Here is a 16495-nt window from a genome sequence, read left to right on the forward strand (position 1 = left end):
AGGCTTCATTTACACTAGGAAGTGATAAGATAGGGATAAAACCAAATATATCCATTAACTTCCTCCATTAGACAGATCAGTTTATCAGGTGCCTGATGTTCCCATCTAGGTCAAAAAGGTTTTTTAAAAGAAAATTGCACTGTGTGAACTTTCTTTGTTAACTGGCAAGTCTGCAGTAAATTAATAATGTTGAGTCTTAATCATTTAAGTGTTGGTTTTCCATTTAAAGGTGACAAACAGTATTCAGTTTTAAACCACCAAAAGGCTTGTTGTTTTCCATTATTCATTCCGGTTAAGAAATCTCATGGTGCATTATGCTTTTAAAAATACATAGGATGCAGTGTCCTGCTAGGTTCAGAGGCCTCCTATTTCAGGGAGAACTGCTGAGTCTCTCCTTATTTAATGTAGGAAAAACTGATCTGTTTTTCTTCCTAACAAGATAAGGAATGTAAATTTTTTTTTCAAAAGTACATCAACAACTTACCTTGAGATTTCAGACATGTTTTGTAAAAGTACTTCATGGTGAAATTTGAAAGCTCTGAATTTTGCCATCTAATAAACACTGGGATCTAGAAGAGAAGGAAGACAAGTCCTGGTCCATGGATCAAGCCATCAAGTGGTATGCTGATTTTTATTTCAGGTAATACTTTCAACCAAATAGCCAGCCTATAAGAGCATTTTTCTAGGAAGTACTGAACAGGTTGCTTTGAGGATGAACAAAATTGCATAGCTAGAGAAAGTTGTCAATATTAATGAGACTGAAATCTAATTGTTTATTCCCAGCTATGAAGAGGTAGTGTATATAATTTCATTCTAAGTTATAGCCTGGAAATAAATATTTCTCCTGAGTGGTTTCAGGCACAACATGACAAAGCTTAACACTGATGCAGCGACAGAGCTCAGTAACAGTTGGGATTTGCTTGACTTTTAAGTGACTCTTCTTAGAAAGTCCAAATTTTGTATTAGTTTAGCACAAAAGCCACGTTTGTGCAACATTGTGCTGAAAGGAACTGGTCCACATGGAAAAAACGTGAAGATCCTTCCACTGTAGATTGCACTGGAACATGAGTCAGGCTTCTCTCTCTTCTCAAATACAGCACACAGCAGATGATTTGGAATCCACCTTTCTTGAATTGTCCACCTGGAGTTTAACTAGGGTTTCAAACTTTAATGTCTGCTCAACTCTTGTTCTCCCTATACGCAGAAAATGGCATACATATGTTTACATTTCCCCTTACTTGCCTCCCACCTGGCATGCTGGGGTACCTCCCTTTCCCCTAGAGGTCTGTGCAACATACCACGCTTAATTCCGAAAGGACAAAAACCCATTCCTTTTATGATTGGGCAAACATAGTTCCATGCATTTTAACAAGAGTGATCTCTCTTTTTCATGGTCTCTTAGAGAAATATTCAGCAGGCAAAACAGCACATCTGAAGTAACATGGTCACCACCACAATGGTTACTTGCCTTGGTTGCTTTTACACAAAAAGTACCTTGCACATAAACACACAAACTCCGGGTGTGGGACATAATCACTCGTCTTCATCCTGCCTTTCCCAGGCCAGTTCTCATCAAATTAACTCTCAATGTAAGCTCATCCATCCTTTTCTTTACTGAAATGGGTATGTGTGGGAAATTAACCTTCTCGCTCATCTTCATCCTGCCTTTCCCAGGCCTCTTTCTCATCAAATTAACTCTCAATGTCAGCTCATCCATCCTTTTCTTTACTGAAATGGGTATGTGTGGGAAATTAACCTTCTCTCTACTGAGTCCATTCGTGCAATTGTTTCAAAAGGGTACATAGTCTCATGGGACTCAGTAAATTTATTTTTTTATTATAAAAAATTGTGATTTGAAGGTGTTGGGGGAAAAAGGAATTTTTAACCCAATTAATTTATTGCAAACTACCTGTGTCCTACAATTTTGTCTTGACAAGAGAAAAAGGTCTGTTTTCATACATACCCAAAGATTTTAAGTTAAAATAGAAAGGGAATGGCTATTTAAATTCTAATACCGCTGCCACCAAGGAAATTCTTATCCATATTCAAAAGATAAATTTCACTCTGATCTCCTACTGTTCTGGTTCTGCATCAATCATGATTATATCCTTCAATCAACTTTGGGAAATATCCATTATCCTGAGTCCATGAGTATCTGGATAGTCTATATCCTATCTGAATTCCATAGCTATTATTATTATTACTATTCCTTATCCTGTCTGAATAATGCACTTAACTTTGGCATCTTATATATCCAGATGTAGTTCATGAGAACCATCTGTCAACACTTTATTTCCAAATGTGTATGAATACTGAAATACAGAAAGTTGAGAAATATCTTAATTTTACTGGCAACTAATCCTCTCATTCAAGAAAGCTCCTCCCTGACTCATTGTTCAAGAGCTGTTGCTAGAAGCTACTTGTGTTTTCCATGAGGTTAATTGCCAACCACACTATTAATTTTTTAACTGATTCAGTCTATGAAGATTTACATTCCCCTTACATTTCACAGAGATGCACACTTAGCAATCCTGATATAATTAATTTTATATCCAGGTATTGAGCCAAGACACTTAAGTTTGGAATTATACTGATTTGGGGAGAAAAGTGGATGTTGTGCAAAAAACTTGGGCTACTGCTGCCAGGCACTATAAATCCCACAATACTCTTGTCACTGATGTGTTTTCTCTTCTCTATGTGGACACCACAGGTGTTACATTATAGTATGTCAGCTTGGGAGTTAGGAAAGTTAATTAGAGTGGCATAAAAATAAATTTCACTGATCCACAGAGTTCAGGCATCCTCTCATGTGGATTGACCTGTAAATCTGATGAATGTCCATTTGAACGTTTGCCTGCACCTCACCTTTTGCATTACTGTTCACAGACATTTCATCCTTCTGCTGTGTCACACCACTCTTACAGTGTTCATGGGTTGCAAATCCATTTATTCTCTCTACCACCACATCAGATGTACTTAAAACTAACCTGCTCTAATAATATTTTCAAAGAAAGTCCATGGGTTTTGTTCAATCACAAACAATTTCTTTCCTTTACTGTGAGTCTTCATTGTTTAATTTTAGTTGTTTCTTGGTGCCCAGCCCAAAATTCTGACATAGATTATGTTTCCCACAGAACAAGACAGGAGCACCTATGACTTTGAAATTCCAGCTTCACATACTGCAGACCAAAGCACACCATGTTTCTAGTCCCAGGAACTTTTCCAGTCCCCTCTCCCTCTTTCTCTCTTCTCTGCACAAGCAGAATTAAGTGGGAGTTAGCTCAACCTCAAAATATGATCCAAGAAACCAAACTGAGGTTCAGTTCAGGCACTTAGAGCTGTGTTAAATGCAGGTGTCTAAGCTCCTATTACAGCCAGCAGGAGATTTCCTATTGGGTGAAATAAAAACAAATAGTACCTGTAACGTGTTTTTAATCGTGACATTCAGCCCATGTACTTTAGTATGTGTTGTATTTATTGTATTTGTTTGCATGTGTTTGTATTTAGTGTCTCATTTACTGGGCATAAGCATAGTGAACTCCATTAATTATTTTTTTTTTTAAGCTCTAGGGAAAGCTAAGGAAAAAAGTAACCAGGAAGGAGAGAAAACACACATGCCAAAGGATGTTCTGCATCCATGACAAAGAAAAAACCCATAGAATATTCTTGGTTCTTTCTGTCACTATGACAACAACGACACAGAGACAGAAAATTTGCAATGTGAACAGCAAAGGTAGAATTTGGGGCTCTTGCACAAGCCATTAGCGGGATGGATGTACAGCTTCGCCCTCCAATAGGAATTTTGTTGCTTGTGGCCATGTCCCCAGTACACATTCTAGGGCTAATTTATTTAGTTGACAAGGTCTGGACCTTGCAGCCTGAAGCTGGAAAGTTTTGTATGACTGAACCATCTTCAGAGTCCCAAATGTCTAGCCAGGGAATCTTCCTCCTTCCATTTAGACACTTGGGACTACAGGCAGATCTCCCAGTCCTCCCAGTACCTTTAACAGCTGTGGGACTGCTAACAGGAGACCTCGTCTGACTTGTTACCCTGAAAGGAAGGAAGGGAGGAGAGGAAAGAGGATCATGTGCTCCACAAGTTAGATATGTTCCAGGAGTGGTGGAAGAGTGATTCTGTGCCAACCACCCAGGTAAACAACAGGACAGATTTTCCATGGCCACTTCCAAAATGAATATTTGCTAAATCAAAATATGGGGAGATGCTTGCCCTGTAGATTTCCCTATGCTTGCAGGAAATCACCTTCTATCTTGTGGCAGGCATTTAGGATTGCATTGCTCGTTCAGGCCCTTTTTGAAAGCTCTGCTGTGCAGGGTAGCTATGACACATCAGCTGCACGAACTCTGCTTGCTTTTTGCTGCTAGTGTTGGTTCAATTAGAATGGAAAAGCATAAAAAAAAAAAACACCTTTCCAGATTTCATAAGATTAGAAGAGTTTTTTAATCTGCCCTTTTAAAGCCATGCAAATAAGAAGCTTTCTCTGCATTAGCTGTATTTTCCCTTGGTCCCCACTCTTGTTGCTATGGGTTTCCTAGTACCTTCCAATAGGAAGGTCCCACCAAAGGTTTCTCCTTCTATTACCTGATTCCCTGGAGATAATGTTTGTCCTGGTTTATTCATTTCTCATACATCTTAAAAGACTGGAGTGTATCTCCACTTTTTTTTCCAGTGACAGGTTCAGAGAATTATGGCAATAAATGGTAGGAGATTTGCAAAGGATGACTTAATCTCCAGAATTCTGTGTGTCTTCACACAAGTAGTGACAAGAAGTCTCTCATTGGACCATCTGGTTTTTAAATCCCAAGCTTGTACACTGTTTTTTGAATAAGCAGAGTTCAGGGAGGGCTTCAAAGTGCAGTTGGTGTACAAAGCTTTCTCCTTGTAGGTAATTAGCTTTCTTACTATTCACTGCACATATTTGAGTGTCTTGTCCCTTTGATTCCTGCCCAAGCCAGTTCCTTTCCCATTTGTTATGGCAATTGTTCTGTGTTTCATCAAGAACTCTGGTGGGCACAAAAGGAGTATCCAGCCATAACAAGCTGAATGTTCCACTGAACCCTTTGGATAAAATCTAACATACTATAGGCTAAAAGGACGGCCATGGCCTCTGCTGGTATTTGTAGCATATTCAGCTTGAATTCTCAGCCCTAGAGTAACCCTGAAAACAAGAATCTTTCTAATATTTATGGAGAGACTGATGTTATTTTTACTGAGTTCTTAGGATTTGCATTAAAGTAAATATTTCATACCAGAGAAAGAAGAATTTCTGGAGATACTTTACGCCATCAGAAGGCAGAGTATGATTGCAATAGTGTTCCCTGAACCTATGAGTCATGTTAATGTCCATGGTGTAATAAGAAGACAGGCTCGATTTTCTAGTAATGTATTTTCCTCACATCTTGTAAAAAACATGGAATTGTGCAGCTTACCAATGGGATTCTCTAAAGTCTTGCCTCTTCCTTTTCCCAGTTTATTCACATTTTCACTATTTTTCAGCCCTGTGTTTTACCTCTATTGCTCAGTTTGGGGGTTTTTTTAGCCTGCCTTAATTTTAATCAGAATTGGTTTACATCATTCACTAATTATTGCTCTAATTATAAAGAAAAGACTCATTGTCAATCTATGTAAAAAAAAAAAAAAAGTATTTTCCTCTTGCCTATATCCAGTCATTACTATTTTATTCTTGGTATGTTTCAAAAATCTCCCTAACTTATCCTGGAGAACTTATGCAAATAAGCTTTGAGTCTTAATTTTCTTATTTTTTCTCAGTACATTACTATAATTTTACCGAGAGTTTCTGATTCTGTACAAGTTGTGGTTCAGACTAGTTGCTCAATAAAGGTCTCAGATTTTTGATAGACCCAATTAATGTAATCTGTTCCTGAAAGCCAACTTTGTCATTTTGCAGCCCCTCCAGACTTCATAACTAGCAGAAACAGGTACAGCTGATCCCAAGAAAATTTCATGCCATAGTGCCATAGTTATTTCTGCTCTCACTTGAATTTCATGCACATGACAATGATTCCCTAGATTCCTTTGTACATCTGTTCTTACTCCTTGAGATTTAAAGTAACAAAATCACAGAATGAATTAATTTGGAAAAAGCCTCTGAGATCATCAAGTCCACCATGTGACCAAAACACCTCCTTATCAAGCAGACCATGGCACTGAGTGCCACATCCAGTCTTTCCTTAAACACCTCCAGAGATAGTGACTCCAACACCACCCTGGGCAGCCCATTCCTATGTATCATCAACCTTTCTGTGAAAACCTTTTTTCCTAATGCCCAACCTAAACCACCTCTGGTGCAACTTAAGACTGTGTCCTAAACATGTATTCTGGTGTGTTCTTCTGGACAATTTCGGCAACAGACACAGGGCACTAGGTCAGGAGAAGTTAATTCCTGGACTAAAGGTCCTTCCCTTCACTGAAAATATTGTCTTCTGCCTTCCCAGCCAGACTCCCAAAACACAGCCATGCCAGTGAGTCTCTCAAACACCTTGCAGAGTTTATCCATAATCCTCAGCATTTGGGCAGGAGACGAGCGAGTTTGGCCCTCTGTTCCTGTTAGATCCTTCTGGTCTTGTCCAAGCTTTTGTATAAGTTGAAAAAAGGACTTATCAACACTAGCCCCATATTAATTTATAAACTTTCACACTGACAGCATCAGAAATACCATGTACACATGTGTGAAGGAGGTGCTCTGTGGTACAATTTTTGCTAGAACCGTAATACTTCACTGGTTTACAATTCCTAGGAATCTGACCCTACTTCTCATATTTAGGACAGATATTTTAAGAAAATTCAACCTCTTTCCAACCCACTTTTACCTTCAGCTGTTGTAATGTGAAAGCACACATTTGCTCTAGTGACTTACTTTCTTTCTTTATTAATTTCTTCTGACCTAAATGCCATCTATTCTTGACATTTGCTTGAAACTTAACTGGTCCTGCCAGTTATTCGCCCCAGCTTCTAAGCATTAGTCAAAACAAAAGTATTTTCCATGGAGTAAGCATTCTTATGAAAGCCAATATTGTATTAATGAATATATTTTACTTACTGTAGAAGAAATAATATTTCTGAGTCTATTCATAATAAAAGTCTATTCATAATATGATCCGTTTCTTCCATAAACTCTGATACTACTAGCCAATGCAACTGTGTCTTCCTTTGTGCAAAGATTTCTGCAGAAATCCTGCTCAATCAATAAAATGCTCAGATCTTCAGTCTGACTTCTCACTGCTTGACTCCAGCTGGTGCCTAAGGTTCTGGTTTGACACAGAACACAGCAGGAATCACAAAAGTCAAAAGCCTCATGTTACTACTAGCAAAAAAAGCAGGTCACGAACCGTCCTTTGGCACAGGAACCAGCTGGTACAACATGGCTTTCATACACACAACTAAACTCTTATCTCCTGAAATAGGTCAGTTCCACGCAGACAGTCTGCTGGGAATGCCCTGGCACACAGGGACCCTTGAGCTGTGCCACAGGGACTGCACCACACCAGGGACACCACCACCCAGGGGACTCTACAGAGGCTGACCAGTGCTGTGCCTTAATCCTGAACCCCAGACGCATTTAGTTTACTGCTGTAGGGGTAGCTATAGGGATAGAGATCAAAAAATGCCTGCAACCAAACAGAACTGAAATCTAAATTGTTTGATTGCTGTCTCCCTTGTGCTTCAGAGACTTCTTTCAATGCTGTTTTTGACAGTATCTCCAAATTAAGGCATCCTCTCTGCTCTTTCATGTCATCATTAATTGGCCCTTTTCCCTGGACAGCCAACTGGATCTTTTCAACCAATACTGAACATGTTCTTGTGAGGTACTGAAAAAAAATATTAAAAAACAGTGATCTATCTGAATCTGCACTTACTGTCTGCAGTCCCCTGTTTTACAGTGAAGTGTCACAGGGTTTCTCCTCCCCATGACATACTGGAGCACGGCACATCTCATGGAGAACAACCCATGCTGCTGCTAAGTTGATTTGCTTACCTACTCGCATCTCAGGTTCTGTTTGATCCACATTTTGGGTTAAGCTGCCCTCAGAAGCTGCTAGACACCAAAACCTTGTTTCTGTAAGCCATTTCCTGACACTACTCTGGGTTCTTTGGCTTCAAGAAAGAGCATTTCAGGTTATTAAGGAGACAAGTGTACACGATATATCTCTGTCATCTGGTATATTTCTCAAAATCAGAGACCTCCAGCTCAAGAAATAGGAAGAGCATGAAATATGTGCTAGCCCCACTTTGTCCTCAGCTCTGGAATATTTTTCCTGAAGAATTTAGTGTCTGAAACTTGCAGTTGCATTATCATGAACATAAACAACTGCTGTTGCAGCAGGGATGGAGAGTAGCATTGAAGACTGCTGACTGTGCGAGTAGAGATTGGGAAAGCCTGTGGCCAGTTAGGGACACACCTCGGGTGCTTCTCATGAAACACACATCTCTGCAGCTCCTGTTTCTCATGTGTTTGTACACACAACTCCCAAAAGCACATGCTCTGCATTGTTTTGCTTAAAAGCAAAGGTTTTAATGCTTGGGGGTACCTGAATAAAAAAGAAAACACCTGTTGTTGGTTGACTTGTTGCTCCCCTCCCCCCTTTTTGCAATAGGAAAACAAATCCATTTCCAGCTGTTCAATTGTCTGATCAAGGTGTAAACACAAAAAGTGTCGTTGCCTTCGTATACGCATTTCCATAAAAGCAAAACAAAACGCTAGGAGCCAAACACTGAAACACCAGGAAACATCAGAACAGAGGCTGCAAAACTTCACGTGGCAGTGTACCTCCGCTATTGCAGAACCAGGGAATTGTTTAGGTTGGAAAAAGCCTCCAAGATCACCAAGTCCAATGCTTGAGCCAGCACTGCTACTTTTAAACCATGTCCTGAAGTGCCACAGTTCCCCAAAAGATGATGCGAACACTCCTACAGGTAGCAGCAGCTTTCCTGGAAATAACCACTTTTCACTGAAGAAGCCACACAAATCCCCTCACTCCAACATCCCCTCCCTACCCGGGGAGCACCTGTCCTTTGCAGCCCGCGGCGAGGAGCGGCGGTGCCTCCCCAGCCCTCACAGGTGCTGGAGGTGAGCGCGGCCGGGGCGGGGACAAGGACAAGAACGGGGACAAGCACTGCGCTCCCTTCCCTCGCCCCGCCACACAAAGGGCCCCGCCGCCTCCCGCGGAGCACGCACGGGGCGGGGGATGCCGGTGCCGGGGCGAGGATCGGAGCCCGGACAAAAGGCAGCCCCTCTCCGCCGCCTCCCCGCCCGCGGGCGGGGCCCGGCGGCGCCTCCCCCGCGCTCCATCCCATCCCATCCCGCTCCCTCCCTCCCTCCGTCCCTCGCCGCGGGCCCCGGCGGGAGGCGCTGCCCCACTCGCCCGGTTGAGCTGCTGAGTGCCGGCGGCAGCGGCCACCTGGTCCTCGGGCAGGGCGGGAGGTGAGTGAGGCGGTGCCTCATGGCCCGCGGGGCCCGGGCGGAGCGGCGGGGCCGGGCCGGGCCGGGCCGCACCCCCGGGGCAGCCGCGCTCACCGGCGCTCCGCGGCTCTCCCTGCCGGGCGCCGTGCCGCTCCCTTCCTCTCTGTTTGCCCCCCTCAGCGTCGGCGGCGATGGGTCCGGGCTGGGGGAGGAAGGCAAACAAAGGCAAGCACGGTAACCTGCCTGAAAACGAGCGGACAAACGCAAAACGTGGCGCCCGGCGCGGGATGCCCTCTCCTCCCGAGGGGCGTGGGGGAAGCCGGGGCTGCCCTGCCCTGAGCTGCCGTGGTGCGAGCAGGGCTTGTGCCCTTGGGGTTGCTTCCCCGAATTACAGCCCCGAGCTGTATCCCCGAAGCGCAGAAACAAAGCGGTCCTTTGGCATGAAGAAGGTGTTTTAGGTGGGGGGTGTTGTTGGCTGGTGTTACCTGCAATGGTTAATCACAGGGACTATAAAAGAGGATGTTGCTGCCGCTTGTGGTGTTTATTTCCCTTTTGTGTTTCATTGGGACTGGACTATTAAAATAAATTTGTTGATTATGTTTGTAGATTTTTTGGATGGTTTTGTTGTTTTAGGTTTGTTTGGTTTTTTGTGTGTGTGTTCTGTTTTGTTTTTTACTTCTGTTTCTTTTGTATCTACAAAAGGAAGGAGATTTAAGTGTTTGTAATCTAAAAACAAGAAATAAAGGTTTATTTAAAGATATTTTTAGCCAAAAACCTTGAAAAGGAATTTAGGAATTTAAAACTTTATCGCCATAAACTAGGCAATGTCAAGAGCCTATTTGCTCTTACAAGCCCTTTATTTCCTTTATAGAGCCAGTTTGATTGAGTGATTTCAGAATGACTGAGACTGTGAACAGCAAAGAAATAGAAAAATTCAGAAAGCAGATAAATAGAAGCCAATTTCTTTTTTCTTAAAGATCTTTTGCAGGTTGCCTTTTTATGATAATCAGAAGTGCTTTTTGGAGTTTATTAGTATAAACAGAGCTTTTCTGGCTTGGGGAGTGGAACAGTCATTTTAATGTTCAGTAGCAGGGTCTGTGTTTATTAAAGGTACTTACCCTGTGCAAGTTTAGTTAGCATGTTGAAAGAAATAATGCTATTCTGAACAGAAGGAAACATCGTTTTAGTAGGAGGAGAGAGGAAGAACGTTTGTTGTGGACCCTAATTCAAGAAGGTGCTAAAGCACAAGTCTAATAAAGGCACGGTGGTAGGGTAGGGAATTGAGCATTGTTTTTGTAGTTGATGTTGCATGTCCTTTTCTTGTTTTCTTGTGTTTTGGGTCTGGCTGCTACCACACAACCCTCTTGGTCCATTCTTATCCCTTCTGTAGGGAGGTCTGGGTCATGCACGTGATTTTTTTTTTTTTTTTTTTTTTGTGTTGAACTTTGCAATTCTTGGGTTTCAGATGGCTTCCAGAAGTGATATGCTTCACTGATTTGGCACTGGACTATACAAAAGTAATTACAGAAGTTGTGTGGAAAGGCTTTTTTTTTTTTTTTTTAATGATGGAGGTCTTTAAAATCAGTCTTGAAGGCAGCCACCTGTGTGCACTGTTGAGGCTTTGCAGGAGCTTCAAAATAGCTACCAGATTTAATCGTCTTAAAACATAAATCTGCTTGAAACTTTGAATGCAGTGCTCCTTTCACAATTAAAGTTGTCAGTTGCAGTTTCTAACAAAATTACACTGTTGGGTAAATCTATAACAAATTCATTAGGAAGTATTCATCATGGTTACTTAACAGGAAATTAAATCCTGTAGTAGAGTCGATCGGAAGAGAACTTGCCTCCTCTTTCCTAAAGCATTACCTTTACCTTGCACTCAGGTTCAACAGATTCTGCAGGCAGAATGGACAGGACATGGGCAGCACTCTCCATCTCTGTAGACAGGCAGTTGGGGAAGGTTTCTTGAGCCTTAGGAAACCTCAGCCGTGCCTTTTTTTCCCTTCTGTGTGTGATGGTAAAAGACTGGATGCTGAAGCTACAAGTCTTGAGGGTTTTCTTGGTGGGTTATTGCAAAATGCTTTTGATCTGCCACAAGCTGGGTTTGGGGAGGGCTGGGGGGTGGGAGGAGGAAGAGAAGGGACATGTGGAGTAGATGTTCTGTGAGCCCTTTGAAACTGGACACCTATTATATGTTTGTCAGCAAGTTGGTGGTATGAAGTGACCCAAGTGATCTCTCAGGGACCTGTGTCCTCTGAGCTGAGCACAGCACATACTCCTGTTTTACGGTCACTGAACAAAGGCACTCTCCTTGGGGCTTTCTGCAGAGAAAGGTCTTAGATGTTCCAAGTTCTGATTTCAAGAGAAACTGCTAATACTATGATGCTTGTTCCCCTGATAAATAAATTAAAAACCAGAACGTGCCATGTACTCCCTGACCTTCAGAAAGTAGCATGTATTTTTCTTCTTTCAACTCAATTAGTCTGGGAGTTGGGATTTGTGTGCTTGGTCACAGGTACCTGTGAGTTAAACAAATGGGATTTGTGTAGTGCCCTCATTCTGGTGGGCAGCATCTTGTATTTGTCACAGCTTTGTGCATGGAATAATACATTGGTGAGATGGGAGCTTGGGTTTATCATGACAACAACTTGAACAAGGGGAGATTTATCAGCCCCTTGAAATAAGGGGTCAAGTACAAAACCACCTCATTCTCCACAGAGTACTCTATAGTGCTATCAGCTTCTATTGTGTTTCAGGCTTAATCTAAAAATGAAACCTGGCTTGTCATTCTCTGGGGTCTTGGAAAAAATCTGTGAAATGTGATCTGAGTGAAAATAGATACAGTGAACTGTTCTAGAGAACTATAAGCTGCTCTTCATGCTGCATTAGAAGACACCGTGTTCAGGCCAGTATTTTATTTGATGTCTCATGGATGGAAAGAGAAATAAGTGGGAAAGAAAGCTGGGGTTGTGGGGGCAGTATGAGGGGGCAAGAGGAAAAGTTTAGATATCTAATTCCAAAAGCTCCATTTTCAGGAATGTAGGTGGTTTGGTGGGAGTTTTAAAGCTAAGAAAATTATGCTTTTGCTAATAATGATCTCTAGGCAACTGGAATTCTGTAATATGGAGGTTTTCTCACACTTACATTAACACTCCTCAGACTCTGATTTTTCTTTGATTATACTCACTGAAAATATGGAAGTCTTGCATTCAGCAGTAGACATCACATTTGCACAGAAGGAACAACGAGCCACTTTTCAAATTCCATGCTGTATAAAAGTTGAAATCTCTGGTTTTTTCCTGTTTGCAAAGGGGAAGTGTGGCATGTATAAGGTCCAGGTTTCTGTAGAACATGAGATGCAGCTCAGGTGAGTTTGCTTACAGCCAGTTGCTTTGTCCATACCCCATTTCATTCCTGCACGGAGCTGTTGTTTCCTTGTCCTTGTGCTCTGCTCAGGTGGTCCATGGATGGCTTGGTGAGCGCTGGGCCCATAACTCTGAAAAGGAAGAGAATTTGGCTGAGTGCTTGAAGCTCTTCCTGGACTTGTGTGCAGTGGGTAGACCCAGGCTGTAGGGAAGGTTGCTCAAGTCTTGGGAACTCAGCTACCTCCTGTCATTCTAGGTTTATCTTTTTATTGTCTTGTTAGAGGTCTTAAAATATATTGGACAATTCTGAGTTGACTAACAAAAGATAAACTTCTTATGGCTTTCTGCCCCAAAAGGAGGAAGGAAGACAGCTGAGTGACTTCATTTAAATTTGTAAGCATTTCTCAAAGAAGTGGCTACCTATAGGTGAAAAGTTGAATAAATAAGAAAGCATTTCTCTTATGAAACACATTTGATTTATTTCCTTTGTAGAGGCCTCAGGTTAGCTCTTGCTAAATAGTCTAGCATTTTCTTTGAATTGTGTTTTCTACATCAGCCTGTTGATGACTTTTAATGCTTTGTGAAAGGCTTTTAAGTACAAAATGAGACCCTTTATCTTGGACTACTTAGCATTCAAGTTAAATGTTGATCACAGTCCAATTCCAAGTGAGAAAAAATTTAGTCTTTAAATTGATTTTGACTTAAAAGAAGTGAGGGTATTCTGCATCCCCTAGAGAGTGATTAGAATGGGGCTTTGTTGCTGGTTTTCCCTCTTCATCTTTCTGGAAAAAAATGTAAAAGGATGGGAGAAGGGCAAGAGTAGAAATACAATATCTCTGTAGGAAGAACTTGAGTAATTTCATGGACTTCAGTAAAGTCCTAAAGTGTTTTATTGTTTTTATTATGCAGCTCATTCTTTGTGGCACTCTGTTGATAATGAGCACAAAAGTGGGACTTTTCATTATACAAAGTCAGATTGATCTGCAGTTGCCTTGGACTCTAGAGTTGAAGTAAGGGGCTGATGAGCTTCAGAGGATGCCCATCTCTCTTACTCCAGGGAATGCTGAAGTCCTGTGGGTCAAGTAGGTTCTTAACTTAGACATCCCAGTTTCATATCTGATCTTGGATGGGAGGAACCTGGGCCGTGATTTGTGTCTATGTGTTTTGCACTTTCCCCTTGCATTGGGAGATGGGAAGAATGTCTGGCTAGCATTGCAAAGCATACAAATTGGGAAGAATGCTACAGACAGATACAGACACCTGAAATAAGATTCTCACCAGAGCAATATTGGCAGGTTAAAATATCATTCAGTGTATTTTAATCCACCCTAAAATAAAGACATATTATTATACAGATACTGGTGTCCAGTCCAATTCTCCTGCAGAGACCTGCAGGGTACATCATCATCTGGACTCTGCTATCTCTATTGATGTGGGTGTACTGAGCTTGGTGAATTACTAAGCTTAAAGTTGCTATCCAGGCTGGATATTAAACAGTTTTTCTTTAAGGGCATTCGCATTAAGAGTCACTGTGTATATGGAAAATAAGTGTGTGAAATCTTAGTAGGTGCTGAATTAGGAGCGGTTTTCCCCACACAAATACATTTTATTTGTCAGTGACTTAAACGGAACAATGATTAAAGCACAGTAAAATGCTGCACTGAGTCAGTGCTGAGGGAGGTAATTCACAGGACAATCTGAAAATATCGGACAAGTGGTCTTAGAAATGAGATATATTTAAATGTTTGTGTTACACCTGACTAGAAATAATGCCCTTCATCAGGGAAGTGGCTGAAGAAATTGCATCATGTGTCAGCAACAGTGATCTACTAACAGGGCATGGATTGAGGGTGATGGGGACCCTGGGAGTTGGGTTTAACTGCTGTGGTGAAGTGGCTGCAGAATGTGGATTTAAGTTGCTGAGAAAACTGTGTGCCTTACGTAATCTGGTTACATTTGAAGATAATTATTAACTACTGCCTTTGCAATCTTGTTCTTGAATTAAAGGGGGATTTTGGATGGAAAACTGAAGTAAATTCAATGAAGTGTGTGTGCAAAGTAATTGAAATAAGATTCTTGCTTTCAAAAACTGTTCTTTTGTCTGAGTTTCATAAGCATTGTTTCAGGAAGCATTTGCACCTTAATTAAGGAGTAATGTGGAATTAAGAATTAAGGATATTAAGACTATTATTATTTATGTACAGCTTGTGGGCCCACAGTTAGAGATGTCCTGGCTGCAGTGAAGTCTACCAATGCCTTTGTGTCCTGACAAATGAATCCAGATTCTGCCCCTGCTTTTCCTTGGGTATTTCACCAACTTTGATGTCTGCAATCTAATTTAAAGCAAACAGAAAAAAACCTCAAACTCTCAAGCAGTATTGGTTCTAGCACATGAAACTGAAGTTTGGGAGCAGTTGTTCAGATCTACAAAATCACCTACAAAAGGCAATTTGGGTTTTGGGCTTTTTCCATGGTGTATCAGCCTAGTTTTATGCTGGCTGAAGGTATGAGTTTATCTTTGGATGCTTTGGAATAATAAGAAAAGCTACTTGTGTCTTCAGTGTCACTGCAGTGATCCAAGAGGAGGTACATCCATCAGGGATGCTTTGACTATTTGGAACATCTTGTGTTAGTTCATAAACCAAAAGAGAAAGTTAAGATTTTCTGGGGTTTCTTTTTTCCTCTCTTTTTTATGTTTCCCTTTTTCTAGGCAATCTTGGCCAAGAACTTATGAACGTGCAAGATGCCTCTCTTCATGAAAGTGTGACAAACATATACAGTGACTATCTCTCCTCTAGGCAATCTTGGCCAAGAACTTTTATGAACATGCAAGATGCCTCTCTTCATGAAAGTGTGACAAACATATACAGTGACTATCTCTCAGCCCTTGTGTATTTTTTCCCCCCAACTTCTTTGCCCCTAGAGTTCCTACTGTGTTTTCTTAAGATCTCGCATTACCATTCTTAAAATCAAGATGATCAGTGGATCAGGTTATAAATGCGTGCCTTTAACTGCATGTTTGTGTATAATTATTTCTGACAAACTTCAGGCATTTCTATTCCTTAAAGAAAGGCAATAAATTAAAAACTTATTTCTAGACTAATTTGCTGGATTCTGAAGCATAGATCTAGTTCACCTTGCACAGGAGCGTGGAGAAAAACTGCTGTAAGTTTCTGGGATTCTTGTCTCCTGCAAAGAAGACTTCCCTATCTTTGCCTCAATTCTTAGGCTAAAAAGTAGAGAACTTTAAACTTTTCTAAGTGGCTTTAAGAAGTAAAATCTATTTAGCTCCCACAGAATTTAAAAAAATTGCTATGAAGTGCTTTTTTAATGAAACCCCCCTGTGCACACTTGTGCCTGTCACTGCACATGGCATGCCAGACAGTTGTAGAGGCAGAAGCAGCTTAAAACTGTGTCCTATTTGCTACATACATTATTTACTAGCAGAATGTGCGTCAGTACAGCTGGAAGTGTTTGCCACTTTCTGTGTGACAAGGAGGATGTGTGCAATGAAGCTGTCCAGTTCAGCAGCTGTAGAAAGAGTTGAGCAATTTGCTTTTAACTCCATTACCCATCCTCTGACAAACACTGCAAAGCCAAAGTCTGGAAATAGGCAAAGAGAACTGATGAAATGGCAGTATGTTGTCTAAAATAAAACAAAACTGCTCTCTTTAAACTGGAGAGAAGATG

Source organism: Onychostruthus taczanowskii, unplaced genomic scaffold (assembly GCF_017590055.1).
Source record: "Onychostruthus taczanowskii isolate IOZ18803 unplaced genomic scaffold, ASM1759005v1 scaffold58, whole genome shotgun sequence".
In the NCBI taxonomy this organism is placed as follows: domain Eukaryota; kingdom Metazoa; phylum Chordata; class Aves; order Passeriformes; family Passeridae; genus Onychostruthus; species Onychostruthus taczanowskii.